This window comes from Phasianus colchicus, chromosome 4, assembly GCF_987193195.1.
Source record: "Phasianus colchicus chromosome 4, bPhaCol1.hap1.1, whole genome shotgun sequence".
Lineage (NCBI taxonomy): Eukaryota > Metazoa > Chordata > Aves > Galliformes > Phasianidae > Phasianus > Phasianus colchicus.
Window position 1 is genome coordinate 37,738,273 of NC_143439.1, and position 19,199 is coordinate 37,757,471.

Below are 19,199 nucleotides of genomic sequence, written 5' to 3' on the forward strand. Positions count from 1 at the left end.
CCGGGAGCGCCGGGCCCGCCTGTCCCCTCAGCCCCGGCTCTGCTGCACCTGCCGCGCTGCCCCTGCGGCGCGAGCCGAGGAGAGGAGAGGGCACCCTCGCTCCGTCCTCCCTCAACTTCTCATCACTTTCCTCCGCCCCCGCTCGGCCCCACCGCGCTGCCGACCCGGCGCCCGCCCGCCCGCCGGACGCATGCACCGGCGCCGCCGTCGACCCTCCGGAGATGCCCTCGGGCGCGCAGGGAGCGGCCGCCCCTCGGCCCTGCCCCTCGCCGGTACGGAGAACCGCTGTCCCGCTCCCCGAGCGCCCTCCCGCCCCATGCACCGCCCGGCTCCCGGCACGGCGACGAGCCGCCGGCGGGGCAGGTGCCCTGTGCCCGCCTCTGGCGGGTGGGACCCGGCCGCGCTCCGCCAATCAGTCCGGGCGCGGCGGGGAGGCCGCCGAGGTGGCACCGCCGGGAGGCGGGGGAGGCCGCGGCCGCGCGAGGTGGGCGCGGAGCCGCGCGCTGAGGGGCGAGAGGTGCGGTGAGCGGCGTGGCGTTGGCGCGCGGGAGCGCGCTGCCAAGCGTGGAGGATCGGCGAGGCGCGAAACAGAACGCCTCATCTCCGCACGTCGTGACTGCGAGGGCTGTGCTCTGCCCTAATGCCTGCTTGCCTTTTCGTTGCCAGCAGGCTTTGTTTAAAATCAAAACGCACAAGTGCTCCAGAGCTCCCCAAGCCTGACTTCCCGGTTCATTAGAGCTAAGCTCAGTTGCCTAATTGATCCCAGCTACTTGAGTGATACCTTTCTTCTCCGCGCGTTCAGCTTTCGACTGCTCGTGATCCCTGCTGAGGGAAAGCTGACTGAAGTGACGTAGTGCCGTCTGATCTCTTGTTGTCTGTCATCCTGGGGAAAAAACTACCAGGAGGCGTCCGAGTGATTACCTGGCGAAGCTTAAATACCAATGGTAATTCTGCAGTGATTATTGCTGTGTTTTTTGTGTTGATTTTTTTTTTTAAACTCTTTTCAAAAGGGTAGTTTTGCAGCTGAAAGGAGGAACAGTATTATTTAAGAGAACGGGACTTCCCCATCTGCCATGTACCTTTCAACACCAAAACTTTTGTCCTGATCAAGTTCTAAGTCCAAAAATGTTTTATAGACTTATCACATCTAAGTATCTTCTTCCAATTGAAGTTCTCATAAAGAACTTTAAGGGAAAAAGCGGTTCAGAAACTCCTCGTGGTTTGACAGGAGTTCAATTTACTTCTTTGATAAAAGTGAAGTTGTAAGTCTCATCAGTCAAAGCAAGAAAGCTATATTTATATATTTATAATCCTTTTTTAGGTAAGCTAAAAGAATGCCATGATAAAAAAAGAAAGAAAAAAAAAACTACATAAGCTTTAAATTGGTCTCCTTTCTTGTAAAGATGGCTTGCAAAAGAAAATGCAGGGTTAGTTTATTAGTCCAGTCTGTTTGGCACTTACACCTTCGTATGATGTTCATCACAGTCTTTTAAGACATCTTGAAGTTTCCAAGTATAAAACAAATAATCAAATTTTCTCAAATCTCTTGTCCCATATGATATCTAATTGAGATTAAATGAGGTATTAAGTTTCAGTGCATGTTAGCTACAAGATGATGGTGTCACTTGGCTTTCAGGTTAAGTATGTGCAAGCTTCTACAAATCAGGATCTGAAGTTAGAGGTCCCTTAATCAAGCACACAGAACCACTATTATACTGAAAGTTTTTGTTTAGGCAAGGCAGAGTTCCTTAATTTTATTAGGTTCTGATTTCCCAGTTCCCCATCTTCAACAGACCAGAGACCACCATAGGGCAGTTAAAACATTTTGTTGAAAATTAATGTGTTCACAGTTAATGGTTTCTTCACAGCATTGCAAAACTATTTTGTTATTTATTATGCAGTGATGTTTCTCAGATGGAAATGTTTTTGTAAGTTCGATAGTGCCCATGAATTCCAGCTCTCATTACCAAGCATTTCAAATCAAAGAACATGACGCTGTTTGGTTTTTGCCTGTTATAGTTACATACTACTGCAAATTTGCTTTTGCTTAGACTCCAGTTGTGTGCATAAGTTCTGTTGAACAGTTTTGTATTTCAAAGTCAATCTTTTTTGTTTAAGGGAAGTACTGAAATGCTCAGTACATAATATTACAATAGTACTTACATTCAGAGCAGCTGACTTCTGGCTTGGAAGACTATCTTCAAGTTTGAATGTTCTGTTAGCAGAATCTTCAATTTACTGTATTTTGCATGCAGCTAATCCTATTCTGAATTTTTTTCTTTGACTTGTCCAGGGAAAGCAACCTCAAATAATGACTGTAATTGGTTTTCCTGGTAGAGAAGACTAAGAAGTACTAAACATAGACTGTCTTGCCTTCTATTAAAATTTTAAGTACAACAATACAGTTCAGTTTGAGATGAAACCTTCATTTCCACATAACAATCATTTTACAAAGTAATTGAATCTAGAATAAATAAGTTGTAATATAATTATTAATATGTGAAAACAAGTTTCATCTGTCACAATTTAATCTCTTTTAGAAATATTGGGCACTCCTGGAAACTCAAATTATGGGATCTTAGCAGATGAAGTAGTATTTCAATCTGGAATATTGATGTCTTGTACATGACAGCTCCAATCTTATTCCCTGACTTTTTTTGGGATGAACGTTTTAGTGATGTCCATATACTTGCTTTATCACTAAAGAGATGTGAGTTTCAGATTGTTTGGGGAATAGAAAGTGTGTCTAATGCAGTTTTATGTGTGTATTTGTCATGTGCTGCATATTTATAGCAATATATAGTGGAAATAAATAGAAGGTACAGCCCAATATTGAAACCTGGAATTTTTGTTATTCGGTAAATTTTAGAATGTAACACAGAAATTCTATTAGAAACATTTTGGAATCTCAGAATTCCTTATTAGGAAAATTAAATAAATATATATTAAAACAATGAACATTCACAAAAAACTATGGAGTTTTTAAAATTTTCATTAAGTTTTACATTACTTTGTTTCTGAATAACCTTCCATTGTTACCCAAAGGGACACATTTATACTCTTTTCAAGAAAGGAATATATTTAATTTGCTTACAAGTTGGACATTTACATAATTCAAGTTGTTTTTAATAAATAAGAAGCAAGGAATGAATCTTGACATGAAGTGTTTCTCTGAGGGGTTTAGAATTTGGTTCTGTTGGATGAAAATAAGAGTGCAGCTGTTGGAGAACACTGATCTCTGTTTGCAAGACTATGTTTTCTTTCTACTAGAATTTTTCTCATAAGAATATGAAAATTGTTAATTGCAGATTTGTTTATCTTCACATCTAGTTGATTAGACTGGATGATAGATACACCTTAAATCAAAGGTTATGTCCCTGCTGCTTTTATCCTGAATTGCACATGTCTGTTGGTAAAAGTAATTTCCTAGATTCGCAGACTGTGATGATTCCCAAGCAATTCTTTAGGTATTTCTTCCTAGTACCTTGATTGTTTTGCTTATATATGTGCACATTTTAAGGATTTCTGCAAGCAAAATAGAAGTGTAGCCTTCCATGTAACTCATCTAAGATAGCTTTAGCTAATTTTGCTTGTTAATTGGTATGAGATCATAAGCAACCAATATATTTAAATAAGGTTTTTAGTTTTATTGCCTTTACTAGTTTGGCAGATGGATCTAATTATCTTAAATGCATATTATCTAATTTAATTGCAGTGTTTCCAGACAACCATCTCTTCCATATGTACTTGCCACATCTTGTGACGTTCTTCAGAGATGCACATTAATACAATAAAAGTGTGTGGAAGAGTGCCTTTACTGTAGGCAATTTTGTAGGCAACAGTTGGCCTTATTGTCCTAAATAATTGATACTATCACAAAAGTGATGCTTATTCTACTGTTATAGGTGACTACTGCAATTGTGTGCATTTCTGAATAGTGGTTGAAATAATAATTTCTAGTTAACTGCTACAAATCCAGCATTGTTTCATTTGGTGGAAATTTCAGTGATTCAGTTGTAGTTTCTCTCTGCGCAGCCTGTATGTTTACAAAACATATGTTTTTATTCCTTAAATAGTAACTTTACTAGAGGAAGAAAGAATCATTTGTAAACAAAGTTAAGTAAGCTCTCAGCTTTTCTGAGGAGATTTTGTTCTGAGTATTTACTTTTTGGCAATAACACAAGAACAATTTCATAGAAAATCCTTTTAAAACTATTAATATCATTTTTATGTTCTTTGTTACAAAGGACACAACTTGGCTAGCGAAGTTACAGGGAAGAGCACTTTAAGTGTTTAAGGAGATAGAGCAGCCCCCTTATGAGTAGAGAGTAAGGAAGCTGAAACTCTTTAGAAAGGAAAAAGCTGAGCACCATATGGTCAAGATTTATGAAACTTTGAAGGAAGTAGATAGATACACAGCTGTTATTCAATAGATCCTATAATCCAAAAACCAGGTGATGCTTGCTGTAACAAGTGTTGAAATAGATTAAAGGTACGAAAGGAGGTTCTTCTGAACAAGCAGCTGAACTTACTTTTTAACAAAGGAAATTGTAGAGGTAGATGGCTTCAATATCATTTGGAAGGGAGGGGTAAGGATATTTCTAGCTACGTGTCTATGAACTACCATCACAGGTTGTACTACAACTGTTGAGGTGCAGTAAGCATTTATTCTAGGGGTGAGATAAGGAAATTTATTACAGGAAATGGTTTCTCCTTACTGTCAGAAACTGAGCAGTGACTTAGAGGAGCTTGGCTCACGCATACTGAGAAGTAGCTTAAAAGTATATGCATTCACAAATAAAATTATTTTGTGTTAGCTTTGTATTGATGAAGTTCTGTGTATGAAATTGTACTTGCAAAATCTAATGACTTGTTTTTCGTACTTCTAGTAAGTGGAGATGTAGTTTTACAGAACGTAAGCTTTAGAAAATTAAGTTGCATGCTTATCTCTAAGAACTTTGAAGTATTTAGTTAGAATGGATTTAATTCTGAAATCTAATTGTAGGTAGAGAGGCTGGGTGTTGTGCAAATGTTTCTTGATTGTGAGTAGGTTTTTGTTCCTTTGTTTGTTTTATGTTCAGCCATTACTTGCTGAAGTCAGTTCAAAACATACGTAATTCTGTATATCGTTCTTGTCTTTTAATACTATTCCTAGGTCATTGTACTCAGGTTCCTCTTGAATAGTGCAATAACACTATTTTAAAAAATACAGAATAGCAAGATTGGTGTTGGTGTTCAAATTTTGTGTCCATTTTTTTTTTTGCTCTACTGACTTTTCTAAAATTGAAATTAAGTATGCATTAAAAAAATCTGTATATCAAAAATAATACACATTTTTATTTATCGTTTCTTTCCATAAACTTCTAAGTCAAGTTGTGATTCCTTCTTTCATTCTTTGGGAATTGAAATTAGAGCCCAAAACTAAAAAGCTATTAGTATCCTTCAGCTGCAGTTTGAAATGACAAATGATTGTTGTATCACTTACCAATCTAATTCATGTAAACTTACAAACAATCTGTATGGATTGAAAGTGTGTGTTTTTAATTGCTGTTAAAATGTGTTAGTGTTTACAAATGTAACTTGTTATTTTTCAGGTTTCCAAACTGTGTGTGCAAATAATAGCATCTGAAGCCATTCTTACCCTCCTTAAAATAAGGTAGGAGCTATATTTTTATTTTTAAGCTTTAGCAAGAGAACAAATAACAGATACTGTTAGTATAACCTTTTGCCATTTTAAATATCAAAAGATGTTACAAAACTCTGCATTTGAAGTCTCGTTACGTGATGAGACTGGCTTAATCTGATAAGTTTGTTAAAAATGAAGGAGTGGCTACAAGATGCAAATATGATTTAAAAATAGGGAAAAAGCTATCTAAATACACAGCAAAGTACGGTGCTGGTACTAATTTTATTCCTAACCTGCTTTTTCAGAACCCAAATTAATTTGGTTAACGCTAACTGCATATTGTAATATTGAGTTCCAAATCGGAATGCTGACAGAGTAAATCAATGCAACAGGATACCTGAATATGCTTTATATTTATACTTCCTTGATATATGACTTCAGTACTGATTAGGCTTGCTGATAGAGTTATAACATAATCTTACATGATGATAAGCTGTGGCTTCTGTCATTTTCTCTTATAAATAGAAAAGACTACTAGCTTATGACCATAAATAAAATAATTAATAGCTCTCATATGCTTTACTAAAATGTCTTTCTGTTGGTGGTGGGGGGGGGAGGGTATCAGAGCAAACCAGTATGTTAGTCCAGCAGTAGTTTTTTTTGGTTCTTGCAACGCTTCTCACTAAAAAGAGCGTTGTCTTACCACACCTTCTAAAGAAAACACTAGACCCAAAAACTTGTTTGCATCTTGTTTGCTCTTATTACCGCACCTGAAAGACAAGAGTAATGAATAGAGCTAACATGTCTCAGTAACGACTCAGGGAAGTCGTAAATTGAGTTGAGATATAGTTGGTCATTTGATAAGGGGATAATCGTCAGGGGTGTGTGATACAGTTCATGTGTGTGTTCAGATTTGTTTTATAAATGGATTTTCATAGCCTTAATTATAGAATGGCAAAAGCCTGACAAAACAAATACTTATTCATCTTCTTCAAATGGGGTTCCACATTTCCTCTTTGAGTCATGAAGGTGAGTAGTTTGGGTTTTTTTGGTTTTTTTTTTGGTTCAGTTTTGAGTAATAAGATAAATAAAACCGAATTGGGCTCAGTGATCTTACGTCTTTGTCTTTAAAGGTGACACTCGGCAGTTGTCTGAAAAATTTGCTAAACAATTTTACAGCCTCTAGAGAAGAATTCAGGTCCTACTTCTATGAATGGCTGAACACATCTTCCATCTGCTAGGACAGTGCTCTAACTGAATGCTTATAGGTTTTACTAGATAAACTAGTAAAGACCCTAATTTTTTTTTTTTTTTTACCTTTTCCATTTGTTATAAAAATACTGTTTTTAAGATGAGTTTCGTAAGTCTTTGGAATAATTTGTAGTACTGAGTTCCTGCAATAGTAGGATAGTAGTCTTAACTCAGGAGGTCCATTTCAGTCCTGGAGTGTTGATTAGAGACTTGAGAGAGAAAATAAACACGATAGAGCTCTTCAACCTTCTTGTCAGGACATTTGTAGGGGGTACGGGGCAAAGATCCTGAGTTCAAGCTCCAGCACCAGGTGATTATTTAATATAAATACGGTGTCTTGTTAGCACACGAAGCCAGGAAAGGTAGAGGGCAGTGATTTCCAGCAACTGATATACAAAATAAAACAGTTCAACAATATGATGAATCAAAACTGCTAAGGTAATAAAATACAGTCACTGATAAAGAAGTCCACAAAGCATGAAGAATATATGTGGTATTTCAAATGCCGTAAGTATATCTTAGCAGCTTTGTAGTGTTTTAAGTCAGTCACTTCTAGTGTTAAATTCCTTGTGACAGCTGCGTGCCTTCACTAGCAATGCCTGTTAATCTTGTTATAACTCCTTCACTGAGTCTAGTGGGAGACGTGCCAAAATCACTCTGTGTACCAATGACAAACTAAAAAGAAATTACCCAATGTTTGAGTAGCCACTGCTGTATCTTCATGCTACATATTCCAAATACTTCACTAGTATACTTGTGTTTCATCCTGTGAATGCTATTATAAACTTCCAGAATGTTTTACTGAAGTCACCGCCATGCACCATTTTAAGTTCAGCAGAAGTCAGTTTTGTATTATGCCTAGAGAAGCAGACTTTCCAGAAAGTCATTCCTTTTTGTTCTTCAGGTTCTCAAGCAATACGCATCTTTAGACAATTTCCTTGTCACTATTTCATCTTTACATGTTGTAGTCCTTGCTATGAGCTACTTGCCATCTTCCTTAACTTTATGCAGCTCTGGTAAAAAAATCTTTCTGTCAGACTCTATTCTGAGTGCTGTGAAAGCCTTTTTGCATTATTATACCAGTGATCAGTCTCCCTTCCTTTGGAATGTCTACAGGCTGCAAGCATCATAGTGTGTTTTCTTCTGTGTTCATGTAAGTAATGCAACCATAGTGTAAAATTCCACAATCAAAATCTGTTTTAGAGGTGCCAATTATGTGCAAGTAAGATTATATCTTGTTTTTATAACTAGCTATTTTGGAACACACGCTATGCAATTTAAATTACGTTGTCTTCTCAGTGGCATCCAATGATAGGACAAGGGGCAGTGAGTGCAAGCTGGAACATAAGAGATTCCATGTAAATATGAGAAAAAAGTTTATTCACAGCAAGGGTAAAAGAACCCTGAAACAGGCTGCCCAGGAAGGTTGGGGGTCTAATTCTCTGGAAACATTCAAAACCCCACCTGAACATTCCTTTTTGAATAAATATTTTGTGCTTTTGTTTTCCAGATATCTTTCTTCCTGTTCTCCTCCTCCTGCAGGGGAAAGTTTGTCTTCTATTAAACTTTGCAGCTTATTTTTTCTTCCTTGTCTTCCACAAATAAATTGTCAAACATAGTTGTCAGTGTATGGAAGTACTTAGTTTATATTTTCTTTGCATCTGTGACCTATGGAGAAAATCATTAATCACTTCTGACAAGCATGAGTCTACATTTTCTACACTGATTACTACTTAAGATTTTTGTGAAACTACAGCTGCTTTCCTGTATCTTCATAGTTGTGCATTGCTGAAATCACATTATCAAAAATCTTGGTGGCTCTGTTACCTCAGTTTTCTTGTTGATAAACCTACTAAATCAATTGTGGTTTTTTTGTTTTTTGTTTTTGTTTTTTGTCCCTTTTCTCTAAAGTCATGGATGTAGCTGTTCTTTTCCTTGATTTGAATGCAGTGAAAACTTAGTTTATACATCTGAAGTACTTAAGGTCTCGAACCTGGAACTCTGACCTCTACGTTGTTCCTCTTTGAGCAAAACAAGGGAATAAATTATGTTCTACCCAGCACTGTTATCTCTGCTTAGAAATAGTCTATTACTATGCAACCTCTTCTTTGTTTCTGAACTACCAAGCAAACTAAAATTGGGCAGGAACAGCAGAATGAGTAGAAGACTGCTGACAGTGATACGGACCATAACTTGTGATGGAGAAAGAGCAGTTGGAGCATTTCTCAGCAGAAATCCTCCAACTCCTCTGCAGTCGTGTTGATGCTGTCTTATAACCATGCATTCGATGTGTTGCCTTACTCATATGAATGCTCTTCTGCAAGACACTGGCTTTGACTGCAACTTTAGTGATTTAATTGAAGCTATTGTCTGTGACTGGGCGCATTTATATTAAAACTCTCTGAGAACTTTGAATTAATATATTGAAGATTTTGCAAAGAGGAATTGATTCTTCATAGTTTCATTCCAAGGCTGTGTAAAGTGCACGTGATATTTGTAACAGCGACTTGTTACACTTTAGTTTCTCCTGTTATCCCATTAATATATTAAGAATGAGAGAAACTTAGGGGATTCTCTTCTGAGATATTTTGCTTTGTGTGCTTTATATTCATATGAATGGAGAAGTGTAGTGAAATCCATTATAGAAGTATTTTACATCTAGGTCTTAATACTTGGAGATCATAATTTTTTTTTTTTTTTTTTTTTTTTTTTCCTGCAGAAGAGAGGTCTGCTGCTTAATGTTGCCTCAGAAGAAGTTTTAGAATAAAGTTCTAGAGATTGTGTTATCTAGAGTAGCTGTGACCACTAACACAGTGATCCTTGATAAAATAATTTAGGTTGGAAGAAACACCAGGAGTTGATCTAGTCCAGCTCCCACTCAAATCAGCTCAAACTAGAGTTGGACCTGAGAGCCTGTCCACCTCAATTTTGGACACTTCTGAGGATGGTGATTCCACAGTCTGTCTGGAAAGTTTTTCCAGTTTTAGACTTCTTTCATCACAACAACTTCACATTTATTTTTTTTCCCCAGATATCAAATCAGATTTTCCTGTGTTGATCTTTGTCTCCATTGCCTCTCATACTGTCACCATACTCCAGAAAGAGTAATCTTTAAGGCATTCCATTATATAGCTTAAGATCTGTCCCAAGCTTTCTCTCTTCAAAGTGGAAGAAGTTCAGTTCTCCTGTGTCGTATGAACACAGACCTGTAAACTGGACTCTGCTTCTAGGAGGATGAACCGAAGAGGCAGTTGTTTATAATGATATAATGATCTATCTATAATGTTCCTTGCCGCTGCGTTTTGTACTAGTAGAAGGAATCTTTTTGGATTCAAAAAATACAGAACATTAGAGTAGCTATTAATCTATATATTTTCCATCTTTGTTTGAGTGTAGATTTTGGGATGTACCACACAAATATTCCTCCACGTCTACCAAAGTTTTGGGCCTATTCTGTAAACTCGGGTGCAGAGGGTTTTACACTGAACATAAACAGAATGGTTCCCAGGAAGACAGTACTTCAAGACCAAATTAATATGTTCATCACTCAGATCAGATCTTGAAATCTGCAAAAGCTGGAGAGAAGACAGTAGTGGTTCCTCCCTTTGATTTATTTCATGTCTGTGAAAAAAGCATTTTTGAAGAAACTTGTTCCAGTAGAGGCAATTTGAGAGGTGGAATAAAAACAAACAAACAAACAAAAGCAAAGATGATGTTGGTGGAAATGAAGGCACTGGTAACAGCAAATGTGACCAAGAGATAAATCTAGGTGGTGTAGAAGGTCAAACTGAAACTACTGCATGATGAACAAATGATCACAGAAATCACTGTATGCATATCAAGACGTAAAGGGTTGTGTGGGTCTAAGTCACTCAGGTGCATGAAGTTGCTGCTTATTCTTTTAGCTCTACAGTAATTTATTTCAGGGCAAGAGTAAAAAAAAATAATAGTAATGCTGTGAGAGGGGAGTCATGGAAACCATTGCATTTCTGTAGTGCAGTGGGGGAGATTGCTTGTAGAAAGGGGAGGAGTCCATTTGCTTTTCAGCCTCTATTTTAAATAATGAAACATTTATTCCCAAGCAGAAGAAAAAGTGAAACAATAGAGCTGTGTTTAAAGTAAAATGGTCATTTGTCCGGATTCTGATTTCTGGTTCATCAGTACGTCTTTGTGAGAGGTACTTCCCTGAAATATGCCTTTGTTTCAAATGGAATGCAACCAGGGGCGTATAGTGCAAGAAGTCTCAGTTGGACAGGCTTACACAAACAATAAGACAGTGCAAAGACTGCAATTATTATTATTATTTCTGTGCCATGCTCTATTCATTACCTGATTAAAGCATGAACCAAAGCAGTATAGCTTGAATCTTTCAATCAGATGAGTTCTATACCACAATTTTGAAGGTTGGTTGGAGGGTTTTTTTGGGTGGTTGCTTTAAGCAAAATGCAACATTTTTCAGAAGGCCACTTTTCAATCTGTTTATTTGATTACGTTCTAAATGATGGAAATGAATGGTAAAGCTCTTTTTATTTTTATCTATTCAAAAGGACAAACACCAGCATTTTGTCTTTTCCCAGACCACTGAGCCCAGTTATCTTCTGTTATGCTTGGAGGGAATATGACAGGTGGTAACTGAGATGGCTTTGGGTCACTTTCAGTGTAATACATCTATGTTCTCAAGAGGACATCTGCTTACCCAGAGGCTGCAACAGTTTTTCTTCTCTCCGTATTGTTTATTGGGAGCAAATAAGAACAAGGAATCTTTATTAATGCATTTTTTTCATCAAGTCTCTGTTGTCATATCAATTACTGTTTTGATATCAAAGAGTATTAAGACTTCCTTTCTCTGTCACAGAACCACGGTGTGGCCTTGTCAAAGCAGAAACTTGTGATTGGTAGCCTAAGGCATACAGGATACGCTTCTAGGTTTGTTTGCTGCACTTTCTCTCTGTACCGGCATATTGACTTTGACTGGTATTTTTTGTTATTTGATTCTTTTTGAAAGCGCCACCTAGTGGTTGGAATGAAAAAAAGAAAGGGGAGGGGTAGAGCTTTCAAAGTAGAGTTCTGTTTCTGCTTTGGCACTTTTTCTGCTCTAAATTCTTCTTTCATTTTCTCTTTGCTAACCTAACTATGAAGCTCAAGAACATTTCCCCAGATTCCAGCCTCTTTCACATTTGGAAACTAGCTGGCTACATTCCACCACTGTGCTGCCTATTTTTGCTTAATTCTTACATTTTACCAAGAAATATACAAGATGACTGCTGTATTATAGATAGAAGTGATATTCTACCAATGGAACCACATATTGCTGTTTTAGGGGCAGCTTAGTCTTCGGCAAGGCAATATGGGACAGAGCTTTTGTTCTGTCAGCGACTTGATTGTGTTTATTTATTTATTTATTTCTCTCCAGTACAGTAATTTACAAATAGTTGTGATACAACAGAGTTCTAACAAAATAGTAACCGAGATGCAAGGGTATTGTGATCTCCACAGCTAAAAGGTGCATATCAGAAGGCTGACTTTCATGGGGCAATGTGTGTATTATTGAGAAGCAAAGATGGCAGGTGAGACAGAGACAGCTTATGTCACCTGTTGTAAAAGCAATGATTGCCATAGGATCAAGAGATAGATATGATCAACAATCAGGAAGCATTGAATAATAAATCATGGAGAATTTAAATGTGATGGCAGAGAATTAGGAGAAGCTACAGGACTTAGGCATCTCTGTGACAGAAGTCAGGACAAGTCATCAAAGAATTTGTGCAGTGATTTGCACTTGTTTGTGTCAAGACTGGCAGTAGTTGTATTCATATGACAGCCTTGGCTCAATGGTATGAGCATCATTAAATCTGCACAAGTAATTGACGTTTTCTGGCCATGGAACAAAACAGATAAATGTCAGCCCAATGAAATGAACAGTATTTCACTGAAATTAAAAATATTGCTATATTTTTAATAATATAATTGAAACTAAAATATATATGTATATTTTTCAGCAAAATGAAAAAAAAATGCATATAAACAGCTAAATTTCATAACCATTGGCAATCACAGGGGTGATCAGATGGTGTCACACCTTGCACTCTGTCTTGGATTAAATCCTATCTCTGACTAACAGGTTTTTAAAAATCTCTCTTTTCCTCGTCGGTTACCTCTATCTTCCCTTCTTGTCATCACCATGTTTTAGAATACTAGTGTTGTCTTTTAATTTCATTTAAAATATTGAGGAAAAAACTGTTTTCTGATGATCACTGGGAATGAATGTATATAACTGCAGCATCTTAGCAGATAAAGCATTAAAAACTTGTGCTACAGTATGCTATCATCTGCTTATTATAATATTTAAAGACGAAAATACAGAATCATAGAGTGGCCTGGGTTGAAAAGGACCTCAAAGACAATCGAGTTTCAACCCCCCTGCTACATGCAAGGCCGCCAACCACCAGACCAGGCTGCCCTGAGTTACATTCAACCTGTCCTTGAATGCCTCCAGGGATGGGGCATCCACAACCTCCTTGGGCAACCTGTTTTAGCACATCACTACCTTCTGTGTGAAAAACTTCCTCCTAATATCTAACCTAAACCTCCCCTGTCTTAGTTTGAAACCATCCCACTTTGTCCTATCATTATCAATCCTTGTAAACAGATGTAGCCCCTCCTGTTTATACACTCCTTTCAAATATTGGAAGGCTGCAATGAGGTCTTCCTGGAGCCTTCTCTTCTCCAAGCTAAACAATCCCAGTTCCCTCAACTTTTCTTCATAGGAGAGGTGCTTCAGCACTCTGATCATCTCCGTGGCCCTCCTCTGGACCTGCTCCCACAGCTTCATGTCCTTCTTGTGTTGGGGGCTCCAGATCTAGATGCAGTACTCCAGGTGGGGTCTCATGAGAGCAGAGGAGAGGAACAGAATCACCTTCCTTAACCTCCTGGTCACACTTCTTTTGATGTAACCCAGTATACAGTTGGCCTTCTGGGCTTCAAGCTTGTGTTAATTTAGACACAGGACTTAGTAGCTTGAAGTAGCATAAAGAATTCACTAAGTTCTGCAGTAATACTGTATATTGCTATATAGGCTTCCAGGCACAAATGTGGAAAAAGTATGTAAGACAGCTGTATGTATCTCCTTCTGTTTGAGTAAGGTGCAGCACAGTTAGTTGTCTTTAAAGTACAGGAAAAGAGAAACATTATTAAGAGGCTGGTTTCTATTTACTGTGTGATAAGAATCTTGTGAATATTTTCATAAGTTATAAAAGACAGTGTATTTTCAAAGCATGATACTTTGAGCTATCACAAGATCTTGATTCATGCCTTACCCACCAGAAGGTATCTAATGGTGTTCATTCACTTCTTTTCTGCTCGAACAGATGGCACAGAGGCAAAAGGTGCTGGAATAAACCAGGTCAAGTCAGCAGAGCAGTCAGACAATTGTAAAGTTGTGGTTTCATTACGGGACGAGTAAGGACATGATGCTGATAGTGACTCAGGAATTATTTTGCAACCCATGCTGCACTGCAGATGCTGATTAGAAATAACCCTCAAAAACTTTAAACTGTAATTAGATGTGAAATAATCATATAAACCTCGAGACGTCTATGAAATAGTGTGTAAGTGGTATTAATGTGGTGATTGTGTAGTAAATTGCAATTGAGAACTACGGACAGGAGTTGCTGAAGTGCTTTTAAGTTGCATAATAAACATATGAAATTAAGCATACCGTACCAGTGACTTCTGATGCACAGTGCATAGCTACACCTTACATGGGTCAAACTATGCTTATGAGGAGTTGAGCAAGTAGCAAGAAAGCACTGCGATCTATTTAAGATTTGTTGATGAGTTCTCACAAAGTGTGTATCCCATGACTGCTTCACTGGAAACATTTACAGATACTCCTGTATCTTGTATGCTGAGTGAGTGGGTATGGTGCCTAGTGCAAGTAGATATGGTCACTGTTTGGGGTGCTCTACTTGGTAATAATTGACTCCACTTTAAAAGAATATTATGAATTTTGCTATGACACTAAATTTTGTGAGTTCAGCAAATGGAATTTTAATTTACTTTTTTGATCATTAATATTACTTGCCTGATGGGAGATTTAAAGGAAGGACTGTGTGTAGGAGAACAGACAACAGCTCTTGGTCTTTTAAAGCATCTTATCCCAGAAGCAAAAACTGGAAACCCTCTGCTTTCATTGAGTAGACATTCAGTAGAAGCGTGAATGAAAATCTTTGCTTAGTTTGCCATTTGAAAGTCAATTTTTCATTCATTTTAGATTAAAAAAAAAGAAGAAAAAAAGAAAAAAAATTAATTTGGTGTCACAAAATACTTTGATTTGCTTGAAGTGAGTTATTTTTTTTTCCAATGCTAAGAATTTCTGAACACCTCTGAACATCCTCAGAAGGTTTTCTCTTATATAGGCCTTAATGTTACCTTCTGTTATTGGTTTCTGTTCACTTCAATACTGCCATGTAGTTTCACTATGCTTCTGAGCAGGTTTTGCAACTACAGTAACAAACAAGAAGATACAGAGAGAGCTGTTGCAGTTTGGGTTCTATCTAATCCAGCTGGTTAACTGGTCATGTGAGCTTTGTGGAGTACAGAATATGTATCACTTCCAGCTATTGGCTAACAGTGGCATCACAACTGTTTTCCAAGGAGGGCATTAAAGCTTTTCACTTCTGGTGTGACTCTGATGTAAGAAGTGACCATGTAGGTTTGTTGAGATACGGGTGAGTTTGTGTGGTGTATTTATTGTGCTTATTGTACAGAGAAACTGTGCAATGTGGTATATTTTTTCTCCCACCAAACTCAGGCAACAAAATTCTGCCTGACTATATTTATGCTAGCTCTCATGTCTTTTCAGTAGTGGTTGGCCAAGCATGTGTCCTTGAAGAACCTCCAGAGTATGGTTCTTGATCATCAGTGCACCTTAGCCAGAAAGATAGCTATCCTGGAGATTTGCTTTGCCTCAGATTACAACAGATTCTGTTTCTTGATGCTGTATGTGATGTGATTTTACTCATCAGAAAAACATTCTGCACAACAAAGCCAAGATGATTTTAAACAGGTAAGTTTTTTTTAAAGGCATACTTAATTAAGCAGGAGGGGACTGTTGAGAGAGGGGGGGGGAGAGAGAGAGAGAGAGAGAGAGAGAGTAGCACTGATAATAAAGATGAAACAGCCTGTCTTTATCTATTTTATGTATGCGATGCATAGCACCACCACTGACTGATGACAATGGCAACATAAATTATATCCCACTGCATGATGCCATGGCAGTATATGTTGTGAAAGGAAACAGGATGAAACTCTAAGGAAATAGGGAAGACACACAGTACACAAAAGCCCATCGTGGAAATGCATTATACCTAGAACAACACTGAAACAGTAATGACGCAAGTAATGTTCTAGATATAATATATACAAAACTTACAAAAAAAAAATCTATATTCCATAACTATTAGAAAAATGACTGCTTAGATTTGAAGTTGGGGTACAGTTTTTAACAGTTGCATCTGAAAGCCAGATTTATGTCATGCTGGAATGTCAAATATTGTTAGAAGTAAGTAATTTTTATGCCAGCTACATGCAACAGAAAGCTACAGTTCAGGTTCTGACTCCACCCTCTCCCCTCCCCCCCAGCACGCGCACACACAGATTTTAGCAGTTATATTTACCTGGTCAAATTTTAGGCTTGCAGCAGTGCAGGCTAGCACTGAAAATCAAGGAGCTGTACTAGTATTCTTCTCCTCATGCACCACAGAAGCCATGTAAAAAACTAGAACTTAAAATACATTTTTAAAGCCTAGCTTTACAATATAGAATTATTTGTATTAGCTAGCATTTCATACATTTGCAGATATTTTTAAGGCTAAAGACCAAATAAAAAGCAAATAATTCTTTTAAAGTTTAAGATATTTGTGGTTTATCATCTAATAGGGCACTTTAATAAGTTAAATACCACTTCTGTGCTAAGAAGGTAAGGATGGAATAATAACCGTTAATATCATCAGTTCTTAATGTTTGCTAAGTCAGTCAATTCATTTTGTGCTATTTCTTATTTTGCTGACTTTCATCTCTTATTGTGGTAGACTTGGCAATACTGGACTGATGCTTGTGCCACAGTGTGGTTGTTGATGAGTTACCTAATTTCCCAGTCATAGTTGTAAACATGCTTTCTTTTTTCTTCTTCTTTTTTTTTTTTTTTTTTTCTTCAATCTCTTGAGATTTTAACCATGGCAAAGTGAAACTGATAATGACTTACTCTTCATGAGATACCAAGAGGACTTCAGTGTGGCTTAAATATGGGTTTCACTTTGTGGTTACGGCTTACTTTCTCTTCACAGGTGTAAGCTTCCTGCTTGTAATCCATAGTTTTAGACATTACCTCTTAGACTTTGCAAGGGAAGGAAAAGGCTGTAGGTACATGATGCTGTGTAAGCTATCTTACAGAAACAAGCTTATATGAAATTATCTGTGCTGAGGATTCATTTTTCATATGCAATCTTCAAAGTACATCAGATACTGAGTACTATACAGCATTCTCTGGCTTTCAAGTAACCTTCCATTTTATCTAGTCTGCCAGTATAGAGAAACTGCCTTTGAAGCCCATGGAAAATCTATAGAAATATTTCAATTCTTCTTAATGGGTATAAGAACAAATGCTTGGTAAAGACAATTCCCTTCTTAATGTTTATGTTTGACTCATAAGGCAAAAATCACTGGATCATGTCATAGCCTGAAATTTACCTTAATAATCAATACCATCTTAATCTGTTTACAATTGCTGGGCTGTATTCTACCCCAGGTGCTCCCGTAGATGTCAGTGCTAGGTAGGTGTCAGTCCCAGTGTACATCTATGTTAGATGAACATTCAGCTGAAGCATCATCAGTCATACAGGCATTAGTTTTTGCCTGTATGTGGACCACTGGATTCATGAGTGTATTTTGTAAATCGTTCTTGTGTGGAACATCGGTGAGGACTTGTAAAACAGAAGAAGCCAAAGATTCATTGCTTATACTTTGTGTGACTGCTTAGGAAAAAGGAAGCCCAGTAACAGATGAAGTAGTGTTTTCAAAATGGGATATTTGAGCATTATCTGAATTTGAAGTCAATATAAGTACACTGTTTTCTTATTATTGAACTTCACTTTGGGTCACGTTATATTACTACTGGATTTTATTTCAGCACACGCGCTAGATCTCTGTTAAATCTGTGCCATTCCACTGATAGACTAGCTACAGATCTTCCTACTTGTTGAATTTTTGTGAGTGCTAAACCAAACTCAGATGCGTACTAAAACTCATTATGTAGAATATGAATCATCATTAAAGAACATCTCAGCTGTTAATACCAATGCATCTCAAAAAATGCTGTTTTGAAGATATGTGCATAATAAAAACATTGTGGAGTGAAATATTGTGGGGTCAATTTAAATCATATCAGAAAAGAGGGTATTCTCAACAGCTTTTTACATCAAAAAAGAATCAGAAGGGTAACTGGTAGTTAAATGTGGTGTGTGGGAACTACTGAATCACAGCCCGAACCTCTGATTGATTACCTGAGGCAAGCAATGAGTCCTCCATGGGAGCACAGGTGAAGGCAATTCACCTGTGCTGCCGGAAGAGGTGGAGTCTGGCTCCACCTCTCCTAGACCCATTTAAGAGCTGACTAGCAGGGGGGAAGGATCTCTTCTGGAGATCCACTCTACTGGATTTTCCTAAGCAATCCCAGGATATGGGTGAGTGCCCCTATCTTTTCTGTTTTCTGCTTTGGTGTAACAGCTATGTAGCCAAGCTCTCTGCTATGCTATAACGTCTCTATATTCATTGATTGTACGTGTGGTAAGAATAGGCCAAATCAACCCAGTCTCTGTCTCTACCTTCTTTCACTCTCATAAAACAAACTCATTACAAGTTCATCTTAGCCAAGTGGATAAATCAGGTTAAAAAAGTTGCTACCATAAGAGTATAAATCATCTGCGTGAATTGTAGAATCATTTGGGTTGGAAGGGACCTTTAAGATCATCTAGTTCCAACCCCCCTGTTGCAGGCAGGGATACTGCCCTCTAGACCAGTTTTCTCAAATCCCCATCCAGTCTGGCCTTGAATGCTTCCAGGGAGGGGGCATCCATAACCTCACCAGGCAGCCTGTTCCCATGTCTCACCACCCTCACAGTAAAGAATTTATTCCTGATATTTAGTCTAAATCTATCTTCTTCCAGTTTAAAACTATTTCCCCTTATCCTTTCACTACCTGCCCTTGTAAAAGGTTACCCCCAGCTTTCCTGTAGCCCTCTTCAGGTACTGGAAAGCTGATATA

At 37.9% G+C, this 19,199-nt stretch overlaps 1 long non-coding RNA gene across 2 annotated transcripts in view; it reads left to right on the plus strand.

The window, feature by feature from the left end:
* Nucleotides 1-19,199, plus strand: part of LOC149918193 (uncharacterized) — a 43,643-nt gene that overhangs the window by 696 nt on the left and 23,748 nt on the right. For both annotated transcript variants that reach the window (XR_016466092.1, XR_016466093.1), the window contains exons 2-3: nt 803-944; nt 5,595-5,656. This is a non-coding gene — a long non-coding RNA (uncharacterized LOC149918193). The remainder of the gene's footprint in view (nt 1-802; nt 945-5,594; nt 5,657-19,199) is intronic.